This window comes from Thermobia domestica, chromosome 9, assembly GCF_964235325.1.
Source record: "Thermobia domestica chromosome 9, izTheDome1.hap1.1, whole genome shotgun sequence".
Lineage (NCBI taxonomy): Eukaryota > Metazoa > Arthropoda > Insecta > Zygentoma > Lepismatidae > Thermobia > Thermobia domestica.
In genome coordinates, this window is record NC_137462.1 from 169,114,678 (window position 1) to 169,135,799 (window position 21,122).

Here is a 21,122-nt window from a genome sequence, read left to right on the forward strand (position 1 = left end):
AGCATAAGAAAATCTAGAGGAAATAGACAGAATATAATAAAGAATTATCTTTACATGGTAAACACTTAAATATTGTATAAATACAAAAACATCTTACATTGGTATGGACACCCTAATTGTATTCCTCAATCTAAATAAAAGTAATCTCTTGAATCTCTTAAATTAGACCTATAGCTACCAATACAAGACACTTTAAAAATTATTTTTTCCGCATCTTTGGGAGCTAATAACACTGGAAATAAACATCTCTGAGCGATGCTTGTAAGATTTTGTTCCTTTTACTTCATGTAAAGCATAAAGCATCAGCTCCAAAGTTCGTCTTTTTTCTTCTATGGTCTGTTTAAATGCCTACAACACTCAAATAGATCTATTTGCTTTTACTCAGAGACGCAGAAACGGTATGCCACGCAAACGTATTCATGCATGAGATTTACCTTAATGTTCAGTACTTCCAGTTCTACATAAAGTCATCTGTATTAATAAGAAAAAAATATCAAATCAACATGGCTTGACGTTTGATGTATATTAATACTGAACGTTTATCAATATGTACTTCTGGTGCAATTCATAGCATTCTTCCATTATATTTCTTTTTTTTAAAAAAAAAAATATTACGTATATACACAAAATGGAAAGAGGGAAAAAATCTGATCATTTTAGCAATGTAAAGAAAAAGAATGATTTGAAATCCTCAATTTATTTCTCTTCTCAGTGGGAGTCGCCTAGCAAACTGAACGACAAATGTCAAAACCACAAAGTTCCAATATATTTTTATATCCGTCAGAAGCATAACGAGGGAAAAATCACAGACATGAAGAAGAAAAAAATACCACAGTATAACTCAAAATAAACAAACTTTGTCTTGTTGTGGTCTCCAATCAGGTTAAAAATATCATAAACTATTTCTACTCTTAGAACATGTATACATTTCTTTTTTACCTCACTTTACCAGTTATTTTTTTAAACTGAAAGTTTTCTATCACAGATTGCTTCGTAGTTCATAATTTAGCAAAGAAGCTGTAATTTAATTTTTTGTACCTGTTTTGTTTCAAATCAAATATCTGAAAGGTAGATTTAAAGTTTATTTTTAAATTACTAAATATAAATGGTCGTATCACTTTTAAATAATAAATATCGCTGATTTTCCTGTTCCTTATGAGATTATATCATGCTTTACCAAACTTTATTATGCTTTTCCGCTCTTACTACTATAAACGTAATGGGCAACATTAATTCTAGGGCTTGCAAATCCGAAAGTTCATCGTCGCAAAAGCAAATATATTTAGGGAGATAAGATAATACACCGAAAAGCTGGAGGAAGATGTAATTGTAGTCATAAAATTAAGTAACAAATACCTACTAAACATGGGTCGAAACCTGTACCGTTTCCACATCAGAAGCGTTGAAAAACTGGTAAAGACTTTGATATAATGCCAAATATGTCATGAACGCTGAAATATATCGCTGTTGGGTTCAAAGATTATTTGCGCTTGACAAATGCAATAACATACAAATGGGAGAAACGGTCCCCGCGTAATAAGGATCTCCTTGGATGGGCGAAATATACTGTATGTGTGAAATCTGCCTTTACGAACACCCGCTGCGCTTCCACCTGTATTTCATGCATTTGTCCGGTTCAACTTTCTGTGTAATCTTTTAACTCGACAACGATATTTCTTCTAAATTGAAATATTTAAAATATTCGTCGGAAATATATTTATTTGCCAACGGCATAATTTAATTTTACTTCTAATATTAACTTAGAAATGTAAGATTATAAGTTGTATATCAAAGCACACGCAAATTGAGAAAAAAATGTGAAAAGTTTACAAGAAGAAAATAAATGTAATGTAGTAACGTATCTAAAATAATACAAATCTTTAATAATGGTGTCAAGCGTGAGACAATAAAACATAGAGTGATGCATTTTATCCGATTCGCAGGTAATATATAATGTTCACAAAATTCTTGCCTCCAAATACAGAATACTGAAGAATGTGTCATAAGTCTTGCAATATTCTGGTAGACAATAAACTTGTTTTTATTACAGTACAATGAAAGCCTGCAAGTTCCGGCCTCTTTCTCCTGCCAGTTCCTTGAGTCCGCGTCGACACGACGCCTTGTCCTCAGAAGAAAAGAAATCAGAGACTGATGTTTCCATCTCCTGCTGGTTGCTGAAGCATCGTGATTTTATGAAGTGCGCCGTGGATCGAAACAGGTAATAATCCGAAAAAGTAAGGTTAGGATTATACGTCAAGCTTGGCATCAATTCGATGCCATTAAGTTCCTGGATTTTTTTTCGAGCCAAGTGCTTTTGCGCGTTACTCTGTTGCAGCAAAGACCTTTCGGTTTATCAGAGCAGGATATTTTTGCCGTAGTGCAACGTATATCTGCTCCAACTGTTCAGAATAAAATTCCTCATTCATGGTACGACCGTTCGGAACAAACTCAAAGTGAATGACCCTCACGCAGTTCCACAGATTTAGATTTAACAGATAAAGTTAAATTTAATTAGTAGTAAATTAATTAGTACCATATTATTTGTATTTAGAAAATAATACAGTACAAACATATTGCGCTAATTTCCTTTAAGTAACATTTAAGAATCTTTTCCCCGCTGCGTATAAACGCTGTGAGAATATCGTATGACAAGAACTCAAAAGTTACAGATGCCTCGTCTTTTATCTGCCAACTTCGCGTATAGTGTCTCCTCTCTCACATGCTAAGATTAACTACTGTAGTCCCGACTCTTAATAACAAGTTGCAAATGTATGGAAGTCTTGCAAATAACTTTTCATGCAATAATATTGAACTTGTCAATGATATTACAGCAGACAAAATATTTGCACTACATCAATGAAATATTGATAGTACGTTAGCTTTATGTTACACAGAAATATATTTGATTTTTATTTTTTACTTTGAACTGAGGTAGGGCTTGACTGATCTTCAATCTAGAAAAAATGAAATATTTTCATCTTACGTCTCTCGCTTATATCGTCCAGGCTAAAGGACACGGTGATGAAGAGAATGAATGAAATTGTGAGTAGAGTAGAACCCCGAAAAAACTAACGAACACAGTGTTTGTCCTCCCAAAGCCACTTGCTACGAGCGGGGCTCTAACCAGGAACTCCACGCTGATTGAACTAGGGTAGGTAAATGCTCTACCACTGAGTCACGGCGGCTCCTCTTCAATCTAGAAATATACTTACCTTTTTGTTTCTTTCTTTTCTGAATCAGGAGATAAGATGACCATTGTTGACTCTAGAAATATCTTTAAATTTTTGTCTTTCTCAGGTGAAGGGATAAGATTACTCCTGTTTACTTTACTTTTTTGCCTCTCATTACCCTAAAGCAATAAGATGAAAGTACTTGACTCTAGAAGTATCGTTGTTGTTTTTTTTTATTTATTTAAAATTATTTCTCTGATCTGAGATGGTAAGAGGGCAGCAACTGACTCTAGAAAATCTTTAGGCCAACTATTTTATCTTTCTCAGGGATAACTACTATTTACTTTATCTTTTGTCTCCCTCTGTTTCCAAGGGGATGAGATGAGCGTTTCTGAAACTAGAAAAGTCTTTACCTCTTCCCCTATCTGAGCCGGCTTAAATGAGACGAACGCGTCGAGGAGATATGACAATTGCTCTTAATTCTAGAAATGTCCTTTTATCTTTTTTGTATCCCTGAGCCGAAGGGACAAGATGGCTGCTCTTGATTCTACCTGTAAGGAATGTACATATATCTATTAAATCCCGGCTATTTGATACTTAATGAGTTAAGATTGATTCTTATCTTCAAATGATAATGAAGCCATAGTTATTTATTTATTTATGCTTCGAATATACAACACTAATTCTTCATCTATCTCTTCTCTCCATCTCCCATATTTCCAATTTTTCATGAAACCTTTTTGAATCTTAAGGGAACGCAACGGCCACACTACTTCCATTCTATTAGATCAATGGTTCATCTTGCTTGTATTTAGTAAATAGGCTGAAACCTGCCTTCGGTTCAAACACAGACAAGAGAAGATCATCTGTTATAAAGTGGATAATTAATTTTCACTTGTTCAACTGATTTGAAGAGCAAAACATCAAGAATAAATGCAAACTTTAGATATTTAGTTAAACTAACCGACTTCTACACATGTAATTGTGTTATACTACTGTAACCGATTGCTAAAATACAGCAAATAGCTTCGTAACGTTTTAAACAACAAAAGCAATCGATGTATTTCCACGAGGGAGACATCTTTCAGCTACAGGCTAATTGGCTAATAATCCTTGATCAAAGCAACAAAACTCATTAAATTTAATTATCCAAACAATAGACCTACGTTTCACAGAATCTCTACGTTGATTGATCTGGTATTAACATTTTAATCAAAGCTTATGGTCTACTATAATAGCTTAACTTTACACTTTTAGTTGAGGTTCTTTTAAAATCGAGTGCACTAGGCAGCCAGTAGATGCTAGAATATTTTTGAAGGATATTCTTCTGGGTGTGTGAAAAATATATCTAAGCTTCCTAATGTAGTAATGCAATACTAAACAACAAAAAAAGTAATATAAGAATCATTTACTGCAGCTAGAAGACAGCCCAGTCCAGACAGGTAGTTTATTTTTATTCTATTTTATTTTATTCATAAAATGATTGCAGTGTGGCCTTTAGTAATACTCTCAAGTTTCCATATGACGGATGGTTTAGACCCAGAAGATGAGAATTGCAAGATTTGGTTATAAGAGAGAGTGACAGAGAGTGTCTGTGGTATTAACCTTATTCTTGTATGTGTGGAGGTTTTCAATATTATACAGTGCTGAAAGTTCGATAGCCCTGTCTGTTCGGGTGGTACGAATAATAAACTAGAAATTTTATTTCCTTTAAATAATATTCCTAAAAATTATGCTTTATTTCCTATGTGCATACCATGAGGCAACAATAAAGCAAAACAAAAAAACTATGTATCTCTTGGTTTGTAGTGGACGATCCGATTGGGTACTCCAAAACCCAATCGCTAAAAATTCGTCAGCTTCATTTGGTTTGAATTTAATGCCATTTTTCAACATTGAGACTATATGAAACGTATATCTACAGCTAAACGTGGGATCTAGCTCCCACTGGAAATCGAATCCGGGTATCTTGATGTATATGATAACCATTTACCCTTGAGGATGTTTTCATGAATCCTAATATTTACTATGAATTATCATCAAGTTGTCCGTAGGGGCTATAGATAATAGACTAAAAGAGAGGAGTGGAATAGGAGTAACCCTTTATCAGTTGGGAGCTTTGAGTAAAACGTAGTGATGGAAATCTCATTGGGATAGATCACTCGGTTCGGGATATTAGCAAAAACCTTAAAAAATATTTCCCGGTACGCGTTATACGGGTAATTAAACTACTAAATTTGTAAGTATTCCAACTCGAGTGTCATATGATAAAGAGTTTGATGTAGGAGTATTTCGTTTCAAAAATGCAGGATGTTCAAAAGTACTTTTAAGTACGGGGAGCAGGCACTCATCCAAGCCGAAAATATAGAAAACTTGGAGTACCACATAATTATGAAAGTACCATCTCGATAGGATTAGGCGTTTCGAACACACAACGGAAAACTGAAACCCTAACTAACCCTTTGACAAAGTTTCGAGGGTATTACTTTAATTGCAGCAAAGTTTTAGAAAAAATCGACCCGTCAAAATTTTAATGTTTTATATGAATATATGGGGAATTTTTCGAAGCTAAAAGTCCTATCAACCGAACTAAATTATATGATCTATTATATAAATATCAAGAAACAGTAAATTATGTAGTTGCCAGGTTGTCATTAAGTTACTTTTCATATATGAATACATATTACATTGAGTTACGGCACTAGATAACCAATTTGAAAGCATTATATTTCAATAATTTCAGTGTTACAAATTTCTGTTAACTTATCTGCAATGTATCAAAACGGATGCAAGTGGGTAAGAATTGTTAGAGCTTCAAATAGAGAGGGAACCTACTTAATAATGACAAATCGTAACAGATGTCCCAATACCTGTAGTTGATTGATTTTTTAAAAAGAGTTTTAACGTTTTTGTAACATTGATGCAATATGAAACATGAACCTAAAACTTAATCATCAACAAATATGCTTAATTTTAATTTTGTAGCTAATATGATATAGGTCATGATGGTTCTATTATTTTTATTATCTTTTATTAACACATGGAGTTTTAAATCAATATCTATAGCTATTTTAACACATAAAAATATGCATCTTTATGTAAAAGTTATTAATATTGAGATGAAAATAAGCTTTTACAAAATAATAGCAAGGACAATTAGAAGAATGTGATCTGTGTTAAGTATAGAAGCAAGAAAGAAGAAAAATGACGAGTGACTAGTTTATGGTATGTACTATGTTATATTACTAGGAAGATACGAAGTGTAAACGAGAAACAAAAGCAAGCATAGGGATAGCAAAAGAAACCTTTAGAAAGAAGAAAAGCGTATTTTGTTAAGAAAGAGATATGAAAGAGCTACATTAACTATTCCATGAAGAGTGTAATACTGTACAGAGCAGAAACCTGGGCACTAATTAAAAGCAATGAGATTACAAAATGCTTGAAGAATGGAGACTAGAGGTTACGAACGAAAAACCAATGAGGAACTGTTACTGGGTATAGCAGGGAAGAAAAGAGGAAAAGAAACTGGTTCAGAGAAAGGCTTATTAAGAGAGTTGTGATAGTAGTAGGTGGGGTGGAAAAAAGAGAGAGGAGAGAAAAGACTATAATTTATGGATAATATAACAAGTAGACGTGTCACGTGGATATAATGTGAAAGAGCTTTATATATATATACATATATATATATATATATATATATATATATATATATATATATATATATATATATATATAAAATGACGTGATATTTTCTCTCTTAATATTGAAACTGGAGGTGGTAGTAGGTTTCTACTACTCACGGTTTTAGAAAAGAGATTGGAGTGGAGATGGAATATATTCTAGGGACGGTTAAACGGTTGCAGAAAACCACTCCTAGCTGTTACTCTTTTTACTCCATAGCAATCAACGTTAAAACAGTAAGTGGTTGGGTTCTGCCATTTCCGGTTTGAATAGAGGGTTAAGAGAGAAGGTGCCCCGTATTCTTAGAAATCGATTCTTAAAACAAAACACTTCTCGGTATCTCTTATCATTTTTGATCCATGTACAGTAGATCAATATTGAAACCAGAAGTTGTTGTGGATTTGTATCACTACTGGTTTTAGTAGAGAGTTAAGGGTGAAGATGAAATGTATTCTTCAGACGCTAAATCGATTCCAGGAAATCGCTTCTCGCTATCTATTACCGTTTTTGATCTATAATGCTCAACCGTAAAACCGGAAATAGTTTATTTCTAACATCTCCAGTGGATGGATCACATGCATCTATGAACGTAATTTCCAACTTTTGATCCTCTATGTTTGTCAAAATTGATAGTGATACATCAAGTAGCTCTTATTTTTTCCCCCTCCGGACGGAAGACGGAAACACGAACAGAGTGAATACTACCTAAGTATAAGGGAGTTTCGGTAAACAAGATTTCTTTAAATTAATAAGGGGGACACGGTGGCTTAGTGGTAGGGAGCTTACCTCTGGTGCAGTGGGATCCCTGGTTCGATCCCCGCCCAAGTAAAGTTTGTGGTGGATAGCATCGTGTCCGTGGATTTTCTCGGGATGCTTCCGTTTCCTCTCATTTTTTCACTCCACCAATTCTTCCCTCATCATTCATTTGTCTTTATCATCGTCTCCCTCAGCCTAAAAGGGCATAATCGTGGGACGTTAGATTGAAATATTGCATTTCATTTTATTTTAAGTTAAAGCATACTACACCAAGAGGAAAAGTTTAGATAAGAAAGGTAGTCCATGGAAAGTTTGCAATTTGTGATAAATGACATGATAACTTCTGATAACGATAATAATATTAACAGATGATATTGGAAAAGAATATTTAGGTCGGTGACATTATGCTTATTGAATGCATCAAGGGAATTTGTAGCAACTGTTTCATATTCAAAAGTTAGCCTGCAGCTGTTTGGACTTAGATTGTAATTCCAGAAACTCCATAGTGGGCAACATACGTCAGTCAGTCAGCATCCTTTGTTCTCTTCTCTTGTATATATTCTCTTCTTCCGGAGACCAATCGCATTTCTATCATTCCTTATAACCCCTTTTGCTTCCCTCCACCACACCGAAATCCAATACACAAACAACTGAGTCAATATCAAAGATCCCTGTCGATTCTTCTTTCGGAGTCCCAAACCCTCCCCCCAACTACTCACACGCGTCAACCAACTTTTTAACTCTTCGAAGGATAACAGAACACAAGAAAGACGACCCTGATACAAAGCATGGGAGTTCTATAAAATAGATCCTCCTCAAAGTGTATTTTTATTTTTATTTTCTCAAAATCTTTACTTTTCATTTCATTTAAGGTCATGATTCCTTCGTTGTCAGCAAGTTTCTTGAACTCTGAGCGTACGGTCAATTTGATTGAACAGACAAAAGACCACTGATCTCTTTAGGTAATAAAACAGAGAAACAAAACAGAGATTCTGGTAATACTGCCTATATATGTATATATAGATAGAGAGAGATACACGTGTCTGGTATTTAACCTAGTTTCTTCCTTCCGAGAATAAAGAAAATGATTATTGAATGCAATATATGAAGAACAGTTTTTGTACCCGAGCCTTCGGCCCACTATCGTGCTTAATTAAAAGTTCTAATTCATATAAATATAAAAATGAAAGTGGCTAGGTTTGTGGCTCAATAACTCTTGAACCACCCGACAGATCTCAATCAAATTTTTAACATAGATGAGGTTCGGGCCTGGGATGGTTTTCCTCACTTCATTTTAACGGTGCAACTTAGGGGAGGGGCAGAATATATCCATTGTTTTAGGGGTCACTGAGATGAACAGTAACATTTCCGATGCCGTTTAAATCAAAATTTAGCTCACAATAGTAATATTTAATTTTTATCTATATAGAATACTTACTATGAAGGTAACCAAGAAAGTTCTGTCGCTTTCTGTGGAGGTATGTGTTCGATTGGCTCTCACACCGTGAGTTGAATGCGAATATAGATAAGGCGAAGGTCAGTTGTTGGTGAGAGTATATCCAACATACTACCTGCTTGTGGCAGTTCAGTTACATCGTAAACTTGTGTAAGGACAAAGCGAATATAGGACCTCCACAGAGCGCCATAAGAGCGTGTATGCTGTACGAGTTCAAACTGGGGTCGAACGCCGTTACAGCGAAATGGAAGATATGTCAGGCCTTTGCTGAGGATGTCGTGACTATGTGAACAGTGCAGCGATGGTTTAAAAGGTTTAAGGACGGTGACGAAACACTCAAAAGCTCACCACGTGCCGGAAGACCAGTATATGTACAAAATGGAGATCTCCAGGCAGCAATTGAGGAGAACAGTGACCAGACGTGTCAGAAACTGGGACTACAATTCAGTGTGAGTGGATAAATCATTCGGCAGCACCTCCATCAACTGTGGAAACACTACAATTTGGGTCGATGGGTCCCACATGATTTGACTCCGGGCCAGAAGACAACACGAGCAGACACCTGTGTTTCTTTGCTGTCTCGTCTGAGGAAGGAGCCATTTCTGGACAGGTTGTTCTGTTGACATGTGGTAAGACGTGGGTCCTGTAGGAAACTCCAAGGCCCCATCATCATTGGGTAGCATCCCATGAACCGGTACAAAACAGCCGAAACCAGCATTGCACCAGAAGGACGTCCTGTGTTTTGGTGGACTGCTCGCGGCATCGTGCATCGGGAACTGGTCAGACCATCAATGTAACTGTGTACTATCAGCAGTTGATGGGGACAATTTTTGATCTTCCAGGTACGTCTTAGGTGACATATCAATGTTTGAATGTGGTGGGTGAAAAAGCGACAGAACTTTCTTGGTTACCTTTACATTGCTGATTTTTTATTATATTTTCTTAGTTTCTATCGATTTGAGAGCGCTTCAGTAATAGTAAAAAATGATTGACTAAGGGAACATATTACATTTTCTTATTTTAAAGCAAAGCGGGCTATTTGATAATATTTAACATTTCAATTTTTAGTTGCCCCACTAACCAGATTATTTGTTCAAATATTAATGTTGAAATATAAATACGGTTATAGCTTTGTCCTATTTCGAAAGTAATTAAATTGAAACAATATATTTTTTTAAGTTCCAATTAAATTGTCATATTAGTTTGAAGTAGCCACCACATTGCTTGCCTCCATGTATTAGGCTCAGACAGGCACGCGATATCGCAGGTAGCGACATCTACTAGTGTGATTGTTTAGAAATTAGCATGGTGCACTGAAACGTTTACTGTTTATAAATAAAATTATTATTATTATTATTATTATTATTATTATTATTATTATTATTATTATTATTATTATTATTATTATTATTATTATTATTATTATTATTATTATGGTGTGGAGGTAAAGATAGCAAATCGTTTGTAGCTAATTACTCTTAGTCTGATTTCCTTCCCAGATGCAAGTTTAATTCCCGATAGGGGTACATGCGATTCGGAATACTACATTAGACTGAAAGTCCTCTTTTCAGATAGAGTTCATCCTAATATAAATAAGTAAATATATATACAGAGTTAGCCTTAATGATTCATCAGGTTTCAAAGCACTGTTTAATGACAAGTATATTACGAACATGCGAGGGTCGTTTCAACTCAATCCGGGACTTTTTTCTTTCCAGGTTTAAATGGACGCCTAGGCTGGAGGTTTTGTGTGCAGTAGAAATTGGCACCTGTGTCCTGTTACTGGTAGATGGCGCTCATTTCCCGCGCTTCTGGATAGACCGTTATTCAAGATGGCGGACAACAGTGTGAACGTCTAGGTGGAACAGCGTGTTATGATGAAGTTTTTAGTGAACGAGGGTATAAAACCTGCTGAAATTTACAGAAGACTTCAGGCTCAGTACGATTATGAGACACTCAGTCGCAGCAAGACAACTGAATGGTGTAAGCGCTTCAAAGATGGCCGTATCTCTATTACTGATGATCCTGGTCGTGGTGGATCAGTCCACGGTAGTAATTCCTGACAACATTCAGCGCGTGGAGCATTCCAGGCATTAGTTAAACGCTAGGATAAGTGTATAACTGTAGGTAGAGGTTATGTGAAAAAATAAATCCACTTTGCACACTTTGAAATTTGTTCTATTTGTTTCTAAAAAAAAGTAACATTGACTTGAACAACTTTCGTAGACGGGCTTGTACATGAAGATGTAGATACAGTCATAAACTTTAAAAAGCCCGCCTCATGGCTCGCGTGCACGCTATATGGCAGGCCTGTGACAGCATTCTACAAGGTGCCGGCAATGCGGCACAGAGAAGAATTTTTCTGTGTTAGAATATGCGAAATGTTCGTCGGCTACGAGCGGTCAGCGTTTTCCCAATATGCCTTTCACTACTTTCGAACGACAATAGAAATGAAGAAAATGGGGCGATCTTGAAAAAAAAAATGAATTCGAAATTTCAACGGATTTACAAGTTTGATGTATCCCACATAGCAAAAATAGTTATTTTTGAATGTCTGTCCATCCATTTATTCGTCCCGATGTCCCGATTTTCTTCATATTTCATAAATAAATACTCGTATTTCATTAATAACATATAACGTTGCGTAATTTATCAAAATATCTACAAGTAGTAGTTTTCTTTTGAGGGTGTATTTTCTTTGGATGAAGTTTCTCGAAAACTCATTATAATTTTTGTTTGCAACATAAACTGATTTAGTTCAAGAAATTGTAACAAAAAAGTTTAGTGTGGTAATTATGTACCTTTTATTTATAAAGATCAGAATACAGTTTCTTCTTCAACGGTGTCAATTACTTCTTTTTCACTCTGTTTATTTCTATTTAATGTTTTATTCTGGCAACATTTCCTCATTGCTGCTTTTTTTCAGTGTTCTCTGCTCCTTAAAGTTTCTAGTCATGTAATATTATACGTTGTTTACTTTGTAAAATAAGATGTTAGAAGTTAAGTATTAGATATGCTCTGTTGTTTGGTGATATGACTTAAAACGTCATTATGCTATAAAATATACATAAGTTAGGCTGCTTCAAACAAGATATTAAGAACAAGAAAAAAATATATTTATCTACCTTTCAGAAAATACAGCAAATCTTACCTCAAGAAGTTTCGTCTAATACAGAAGATCGTGTATCTGCATACATACTACAGTAACTCTAGCAAAGACGTATTTGTCACATACCTGCAAGGAAAAGAAAATATTATAATTAGAGGTAGAAGAAATAGAAACACCTTTGCATAAATAATCTAATAAGTTTCACTATTATTTTTAAAAACTCCGTACTTCATTGATTTCAAGAAACCTTTATCTTTCTTAATTTGATTTTTCCCTGGAAAATCAAGGTCGCTGTATGTTATAGGAGTTCAACTCAACTCATCCGGTCGGATTCAAACTTGGCATGCTAACAGATTTATTATTTTAAAAAGTGTGATATCCAGAGTTTGTCCGGAAAGTAATAGGACAGAGTCGATTTAAAATATATATATATATTGAGCCAATCGTTACAATTCTTTAAAAACTTTCAAAATAGGCTCCTTCTGCGTCGATGCAGCGCTGCCAACGCGGGTCCAAGCATTGAAGGCGTCACGGAAGTCATTCTCCGGAATAGCCTTGAGAGCCGCGGTGCAAGCTGCTTGGATCCCCTCTGTCGTCTCAAAATGCTTGCCTTTCATCGGACGTTTCAGGCGAGGAAACAAAAAGAAGTCCGGGGGGGCACATCTGGGCTCTAGGGCGGCTGCGGAAGCGTTGGGATGCCGGCCTTGGTCAGGTAGCTGTTCACAAGAAAGGCGGTGTGAGCCGGGGCATTGTCGTGGTGCAGCTTCCAGTCGGCTCCGATGTCTGGTCGGACCCGATTGACCCTTCGTTTGAGTCTCTTGAGCACTTCCACGTAAAACTTGGTGTTGACGGTTTGTCCAGGAGGAACAAATTCATGGTGGACGATGCCTTTGATGTCAAAAAAGACAATGAGCATCGTTTTCACTTGGATTTGCTCATTCTTCCCTTTTTTGGGCGAGGAGACGCCGGCGTGTGCCACTCGGAAGATTGCCTCTTTGTCTCGGGATCATATTTAAAGATCTATGATCCGTCATCTGTGATTACGTTATTCAAAAATTGGGGGTCACTTTCACACATGTTCAAATTTTCTTGGCACAATTCCACTCGCCGCAATTTCTGGTCGTCAGTGAGCACTTTTGGGACAATCTTCGCGCACACCTTGCGCATGTTCAAGTGCTCCGTCACAATTTCATGAACCACAGTTTTTGGTAAATTTAACATCTGGGCAATTAAACGAATATTTAGTCGACGGTCTGAGTTCGAAACTTCGCGCACACGAGTCACATTGTCGGTGTTTGTCAAAGTCGAAGGTCTTCCAGCACGGTCTTCATCGGCGACCTCTTCCCGGCCCTCCGAAAAGGCCTTGTGCCACCGAAACACACCACTTCTTGCTAAAGCATCACCTGGGTAAGCTTGCTTGATCATATCAAACGTCTCTGTCGCAGATTTACCGAGTTTAACACAGTATTTAATCGCGTACCTCTGCTCTAACGAACGCTGCATTTTCGGCTTGCACCACGCACAGAAACACGTCGCGCCAAAAAGCCTGTCCTGACTCTCCGTGTGCTCGGAGACAACTGACCAGCCACTCGTTCGTTAGCTAGGAACGCCCTCTACCGGATGCAGTCAGTGCGCTCACGCTCCGAAGTACAGCCATGGCGGAATAAAATCAGTCCTATTACTTCCCGGACAAACCCTGTATATTACGTTGTACAAGATTTTCGCTTCCTGAGTCATATTTTCCAAAAACAGTTATACACTGAATTCATCTGACCAGATCAAACTAGGCATAGTGATAAACCTCTATTGATGGACTAGCAGAACTATTTGATGGATTAGTAGATCTATTCTGTGGTTCTTTATCTGCAGCGTTGCTACATAGGCAATTCACATCTCCAGATGAGGGTCCAAAAGGTATACAATTATATTTCGCTTTATTTTAACTTGTAGAATAGTGCTCTGTAGTTCAAGGGCGCTATGTTTAGGACACTCGATATATCATCTTAACTCGATCATATATATACCTAAGTATTGCATAGGCTTTCGGATCCCGAGATATGGCTGGTCAAACTTTTGGATTACATTTTCGAAAAGAAATAAAATCAACCGAACTCATCTGATTTGAATGCAACTCGGCATGGTGGTAAGCCTTGATCTGCTATACAAATGCGTGAAATATTGTAGTGTGCTGGCCTTTAGTTCCTAAGTTATGCACAAAGATCTAAATAAATAAGTTTACACTTGGCATAATAAAACATAGTAAATATTGCTTAAATAGCAATCGACCTTGAACTGCAAAACAATTAAAATGCTTTTCGAATAACAATTAAAGATCAGTCGTTGACAAGGAAAGAGTCAAATGAAGAACGATTTTTTTTTAAAGACCATGCATAATTCTCTTGTTATAAGTAAACATAGCATTCTGTTAACTTTTAGCATGTTAACATTCAACCTCAAAATCTTCAACCTTATTTTGAGGCTGATCAGAAACGTCGAGTCCATATAAGTGGGAAAAAATGGAGAAAGAAGTTGTGATCTAATCCTACAATAACACTTAAACGAAAGCAAAATGCAATATTTAATTCTGCTATATTACAAATACAACTAGAACAATTGTCTCGACCGAGTTTGCCAATGGAGTCAGTCTTTAACATCTTCGGGGTAACAGGGATTTCAACGATGGCTATCCATATCCCATGTCACATACATAGAAATAAGTCTGAGGTTAGAATTTTTTTAGATTAAAAAGTAAAATATTTTTTGAGGTTAAAGGTTAATTCACAGATAGTTTGCCGTTCCCACGCCGTGGTCCACGAAGTTCCTTTCCGGGTTTTGACGTTGAAATTTCATTTGGGTGTCTTTTTCAATTCACGCATAATATGCCGTTCTCATGCCGTGCCCGACAAGCTGCCTTGAAGAAAAACCATCCTGGTCGCAACTCGACAGCCGCAATGCTTCGGCTTTTCTCGGAGAACTCGATGCGGCACGAAGTGACCCCTCCTTGGAATCTATATTAGGAAATGATATAGAAAGCAGTAGCGGGACGGTACGGCACGGCATGGAATGGTATTTGTGAATGGTCACAGACGTGGCACGGATGGGGCATCGCAGGGGAACAGCATGGCACAGCACTATATGGATGAATCAGTCTTTTAAGGCTTGAGATTAAGATTGAAACAGTGTTGCCGCAGTCCAAGCTCTGGAGTGGGCTGAAAAATAGTACCAAATTGAAACAAAAAGGGCTGAATTCATTATCCTATATCAGTGTTATAGTACATGGCTCTATAACACGAAACTAAAAAAGGTAAAGTTATAGAACACTTGCTCCCTCTTCCAAGAGTTCAAATAAAGAAAGTGTTCTTTTTAAAAATATCAAAGAGATCAAAGAGGATCCCGAACAACCGTGGAAGTAAAGGAAACTTTTCCCGCACATAGAAAGTATAACAGAGGCCGCAAATTAAAGGGGAAAACAATTATCATTTTTGGTATGTATTGTAAGGAAATCAAACGCGCCTCTATTTCAAAGTGACCAATACACCAAAATCGTGTAATGACCATATATGAAAAAATACATAAAAGTAGGAACAAATCAATCATCTCCGAGTTCGTGTGTAAACAGTACATTATAATAAAATATTAAAATATAAATTATTGCACTTATTCTCTCTTATTTCACGACTGAAGGAGGATAGTAGAATGAAAGAAGAATATAAGGTATTCTGACATTTGTAAAAGGTATACTAACATTTGTAAAACATGTAAAACCGGTCCAAAGTCCTAGAACCTTCCCTGAAAGATATCACAAGAAAGAGATGTAGGAAGAGTCTTACTGACATTTTTAAAAATGTGACAAGTATTTGTTAAATGGTGCTGAACTGGGTAGAAGTGTACCAACTTTTTCATAAAAGGGGCTGAAAATGCCAGCGTGGTACCAAACGGGCCGTTGAATGACAAAAAGGGCTGAATTTGGTACAATTGTACCAAGTGTGGCAACAGTGGATTGAAAGTATTTTTGAGGCTAACGGATTTTTTTTTTTTTTTTTTTTTTTTTTTTTTTTTGTTAAATCTCAAAAGATATTTGAAAGATTAAAATCTTTCCCACATGTGGTATGAAATGAAATATACCTAGGTAAAGTATAGAGCAGTGTTGCTTAAATTGATACCAAACATGTGTACTTCCAAGAGCTTCAAAGATTTGTGGTTAAATCCCCCCCTCCAAAATATTGGTGCAGTTAAAATATCACGTACTTGGAGTATGAGAGAGTATATAAAGCTTAGAGTATTGTTGTTGATTGGCACGAATTTAACTTCAAATATAAGATTTTTTGGTTAAAACTCAGAAAAATATTGATGAGGTTAAAACCTCACATACTTGGGATATGAAAGGGTACAATAAAGTCTAAAATATTGTTGTCTGGCAAGATTCGCGTGCTCCTCTTTTCTGTCTTTATCAGAATTATTTTTCCCTGCCACCTGTCGACAGATAGACGGATAGAGAGATAAAAAGAATAAGACTTTCCATACGTAAGCACAGCACATGGAAATCTAACATACATTGAAGAAGTTCTATTATCTTTTAAGTGTCCTGAGTCGAACGAATTAAAAAAAAATATGAAAGACAAAAGACATTATCCTTTTCAGGTCATAATTACATATCTGAATATTATAATATCTCTTTATAAGCAAGAAAAAGGGATACTAATGAAGAAAAGGCATGTATTTTTTTATTATTTAGAAAAATGTATCTGTAACTGCTAAAAATGCATACTTCTGTACTTTATGTTAAAGAGCTTACTAACATACTTTGTGTTGGAAAACTTTTAAACAAAGTAGTGTGCTTTCTTAATATGTATACATACAGTCTTTGTGTTCTTTACGGAACAATGACAAAAATCGAAGAAATTTGTATGTTGTTGAAGCTAGAATAATCTGCTTGCAATTTAAATACTTAGAATAAATCAATCATAAACTGAAATGAAAAAACGGCAATTTCTTATTTTTAAATTAATATTTATTTATTTATTAATGTTAAGAACATTTCGATATTGGTCCATACATATTTTACGAAAAACATGACATTGAAGTAAAGATTGTGTACAAAAAGTATTTTACAATGAAGAAACTCAAAATTTTCTTTTAAATGAAATCTGTATTTCTGTAATTTAGTGACAGAAGGTACAAATATTTCAATATTCTTTAAGGTAATACAAAGAAAAATTAAGTATACAGAAAGATTTTAAGTTTTTTATGTGGTAACAAAAAGTAAACCGATAACAACCATTTCTGATTAATAGGTTGGAAAAATAAACACTAATATCTTGAGAAGCAACAGCATTTAGAATGTTTATTTCTTCTTTAACAAGAAAATTAAATACTGAGAAATAAAAAAATATTTAAATACTGAATATTTTAACTGAACAAAATTAATGGAAATCTGTATACTAGAAAAGTGATTCAATACACGCTACGAGTAGAATATTATAAAAATAATACTAGCACGTTTTGTTTCCAATTTGTTTTTTTCTTCTTCTTTTTAACCCATAGAAAATCAATGAACTACATTAATACCCATATCACACAAAGAAAGCAGCAATTCAAATATTCAATATTTTAAAGAATGCTATATTTTATTAACAGTAAGTAAAAACAAACATTTGCAATAACAATTCCCATTCTGAAATTATTAATTTTTATTAGACTCTAGTTTCCTAGAAAAACAATTTCACCTACTCTTTGATATATTTCAGTAAAAAAAAACTAATAAACTACGAGGGGAAATCTGAAAATAAATTTATCCTCTTGTTTTGCCCAGAAAACCGACAGCAATGGGGAAAACAAGACAGCGATTGCATGTGCACCCAGTGACTTCCATCTGTTTTCGGTTTTGAGGAAGACTCTCGGCAACAGGCGCTTTTTTTAAGCAATGCTGAAGTCGACTCTTCTTCCGTATGTAGAGCCTTGAATTCTTCCTGGAAAGGTTTTGGAAGCTTATATACTGGTATGACAAATATCTCAATGTACGTGGTACTTATGTCGAAAAATAAAGTAACGTCTGATCTTTAATGTTACATGCTATTTTTTGGTCTTGCATCCCCACCTCTATTCACAGTCGCCTGGGAAAACTTATTTCCGGACTCCTCCTCGTACTAATTGTGCTTCTTCCCGAAATGATTTATGTAAAATCATCATTCATGAAAAGAAATAAATAATCAAGAAAAAATATTTCGAAAATTCAAAAGTTTAATTAGGTTCAAATGATCTAAAGTTTCACAAAATATAATAATGATGTAATGTTAAAGTAGTTTGAGAAAAAACATTATTCAAACTAGAAAACAAAATATTTAATGCATATTTTAACAAAATAGAATATACAAGAATGTAAAAACTACATATTTGAACCTCACTGATTCTTCTTAATGTTTGTTCCTCGACACGCCAATCTGTAAAAGATTCGCTAAGTCTGCTGCAAAAATATCGAGACTATGAACTTTCTAATAAAAATTAATTAAAATAACTTGATATTAATTCTGGAAAAGAAACAACAGAAAATATTTAAAAGAGCATAAATAAATTGATTTACACTGAATGTCCTGAGTCAGCAAAACAAAATACAGAAACTTGAGCTCACGTTACGTTAGGTTAATGTGCCGTGGATACTCGTTACAAAAGATACTGTGCAATAAATAATAATAATAATAATAATAATAATAATAATAATAATAATAATAATAATAATAATAATAATAATAAACAACTTGAAAGCACTGCTTTAACACTTTAGACAGACAAGAATGCATGTGTCAACTAGCAAAGAAACTCATATGGAAATTGAAGTGCATACAACAACTAACAGAAAAGCGACGGTGGGAATGAATAATAATGCACAAATTGGAAAGGGTATGTGAGACTATTACGCCTGAATGTATTTTTTGGGTCTACGAGGTCATCTTTCGGTGAAACCACTGTCCTCCGAAAAGGTTTTAGAAAATAAACTTGTGATGTAAAAAATGAATGCTATAAATTTAATTTCCATTTATTATTATTATTATTATTATTATTATTATTATTATTATTATTATTATTATTATTATTATTATTATTATTATTATTATTTTATTACGTATTATTATTATTATAAGAAATGTTAGTTAATAAAATCTTGCAACAAAGTCTTACTGGAACATTAACATATTAAAGAAAGCAAGGAACTAATTTCAAAAAGAAATGAAATGAAATCTTTCAGGTTTACGTTAGGCTAAAGGAGACGGTGATGATGAAAATGAATAAAATGGTGGAGTGAAGAAAGTAGGAGGAAACAGGAGAACCCCGAGAAAACCCACGCACACGATGTTAGTCCACTACAAAATTCACTAGGTGCAAGCTGGGATCGAACCAAGGATCCCATTCACCCGATCTGAGCACTGTACCACTGAGCCACTGCAGACCCAGGAACAAATTTGGAAAACAATGTATTTGTTAAAGTATTATATATTTTTATATTATTTGTTATTAGTTTTATTCCGTTTCTATCTTATTATTGCTAAATCTACCTTGTGCAATTTATTTATATTTTTCATTTTAAGTCATATTCTATTCCAATTATCTAGCTTCGTACCTTTTTTTTTTTTCACTGAGGTTGCCTATTTGTTGTATGCTCTACAAGACAAAGATAGAGAAACTTTAGTTTTCTAATTCTCTGTCCTATATAAGTAAGAATGGTCCATTCTGATCACGAACTTTATACTTTCTTTTACTTAAAATAATTTCCTTTCTATTGTATCACTTCCTTGTTTCTACTATTAACCTTTCTTTCTTTTTCTATAGCATATTTTCTTCAGCTTTATTCCATTCCCTTGCCCTCTTTTTTTCTTTTAATAATCTTTCACCATTCCCTTTAAACAAAAGAACAGTTCTTCAGCGCCTTGGTTTTTTCCCCCCTTTTCCTACTGAAACAAAAATCCCAGCCAGCCAATATAATCTGTAATTTCCTCCACATTCACTGATCTTTTAGATAAAAACTTTTCATTAACCTAATTTCCTTCACAAGCGAGGCCAATTCTCCATTAGGTTGTGCTTGTGGGGAAAAATAAAGTCTTCATTCAACCTCTTAATTTGTTCAATTATTAGTAAAGTTGAATCAAAGTTTACGAAAAATTACTTTCCATTATCTGCATCTCGCTGCTATAATACAGATGCTTTAAAGTTCACGCTTACGAAAAGGCTCTTGAAAATAAAAGAAGAAAATTATAAAAATAAAGAATTATATTTTTAAAAAGCCCAAATTTCATGCTTCATCATGATCATAATTATTCTGCCAATATTGGCAGGTCACATGCTGCAACTGAGACGCTTCCATGTTCCATGGTCTTCAGCCAACCTATTTGTCTTCACGTACGATTTTTCTATTTTGATACTGCTCATCAATTCTGCCCTCCCTCTCTTTCCTGCTACCATACCTTCTAGCACAGTGGTTCTCAACCTTTTTTGACTGACGACACACGTTACTGATTACTCACGACATCGCGACACTAACTAACTAACTAACTCAATGGCCTATGGAACCCGGAGGTTCAGTACCGCGTTCACAAAAGCTCTCCACTGACTTCTATCCTTAGCTAATTGGATCCAGTTTCTACTTTGCATTCCTATCTCTGCGAGATCCATCTTAATATTATCCTCCCATCTGCGCCTAGGTCTTCCTAATGGTCGTTTTCCTATGGGTCTACCAGTCAAGACTTTGAAAGCTTTTCTACTTTCTTCAATTCTAGCTACATGACCTGCCCACCTAAGCCTCCTAGACTTGACGACCCTAACAATGTTGGGTAAACCGTATAAACTATGTAGTTCCTCGTTATGAAGCTTCCGCCATTCCCCATTATCGTTCCTCTTGGGTCCGAATATTCTTCTCAGGATCCTGTTCTCAAATACTTTCAGTCTATGTTCTTCCCTC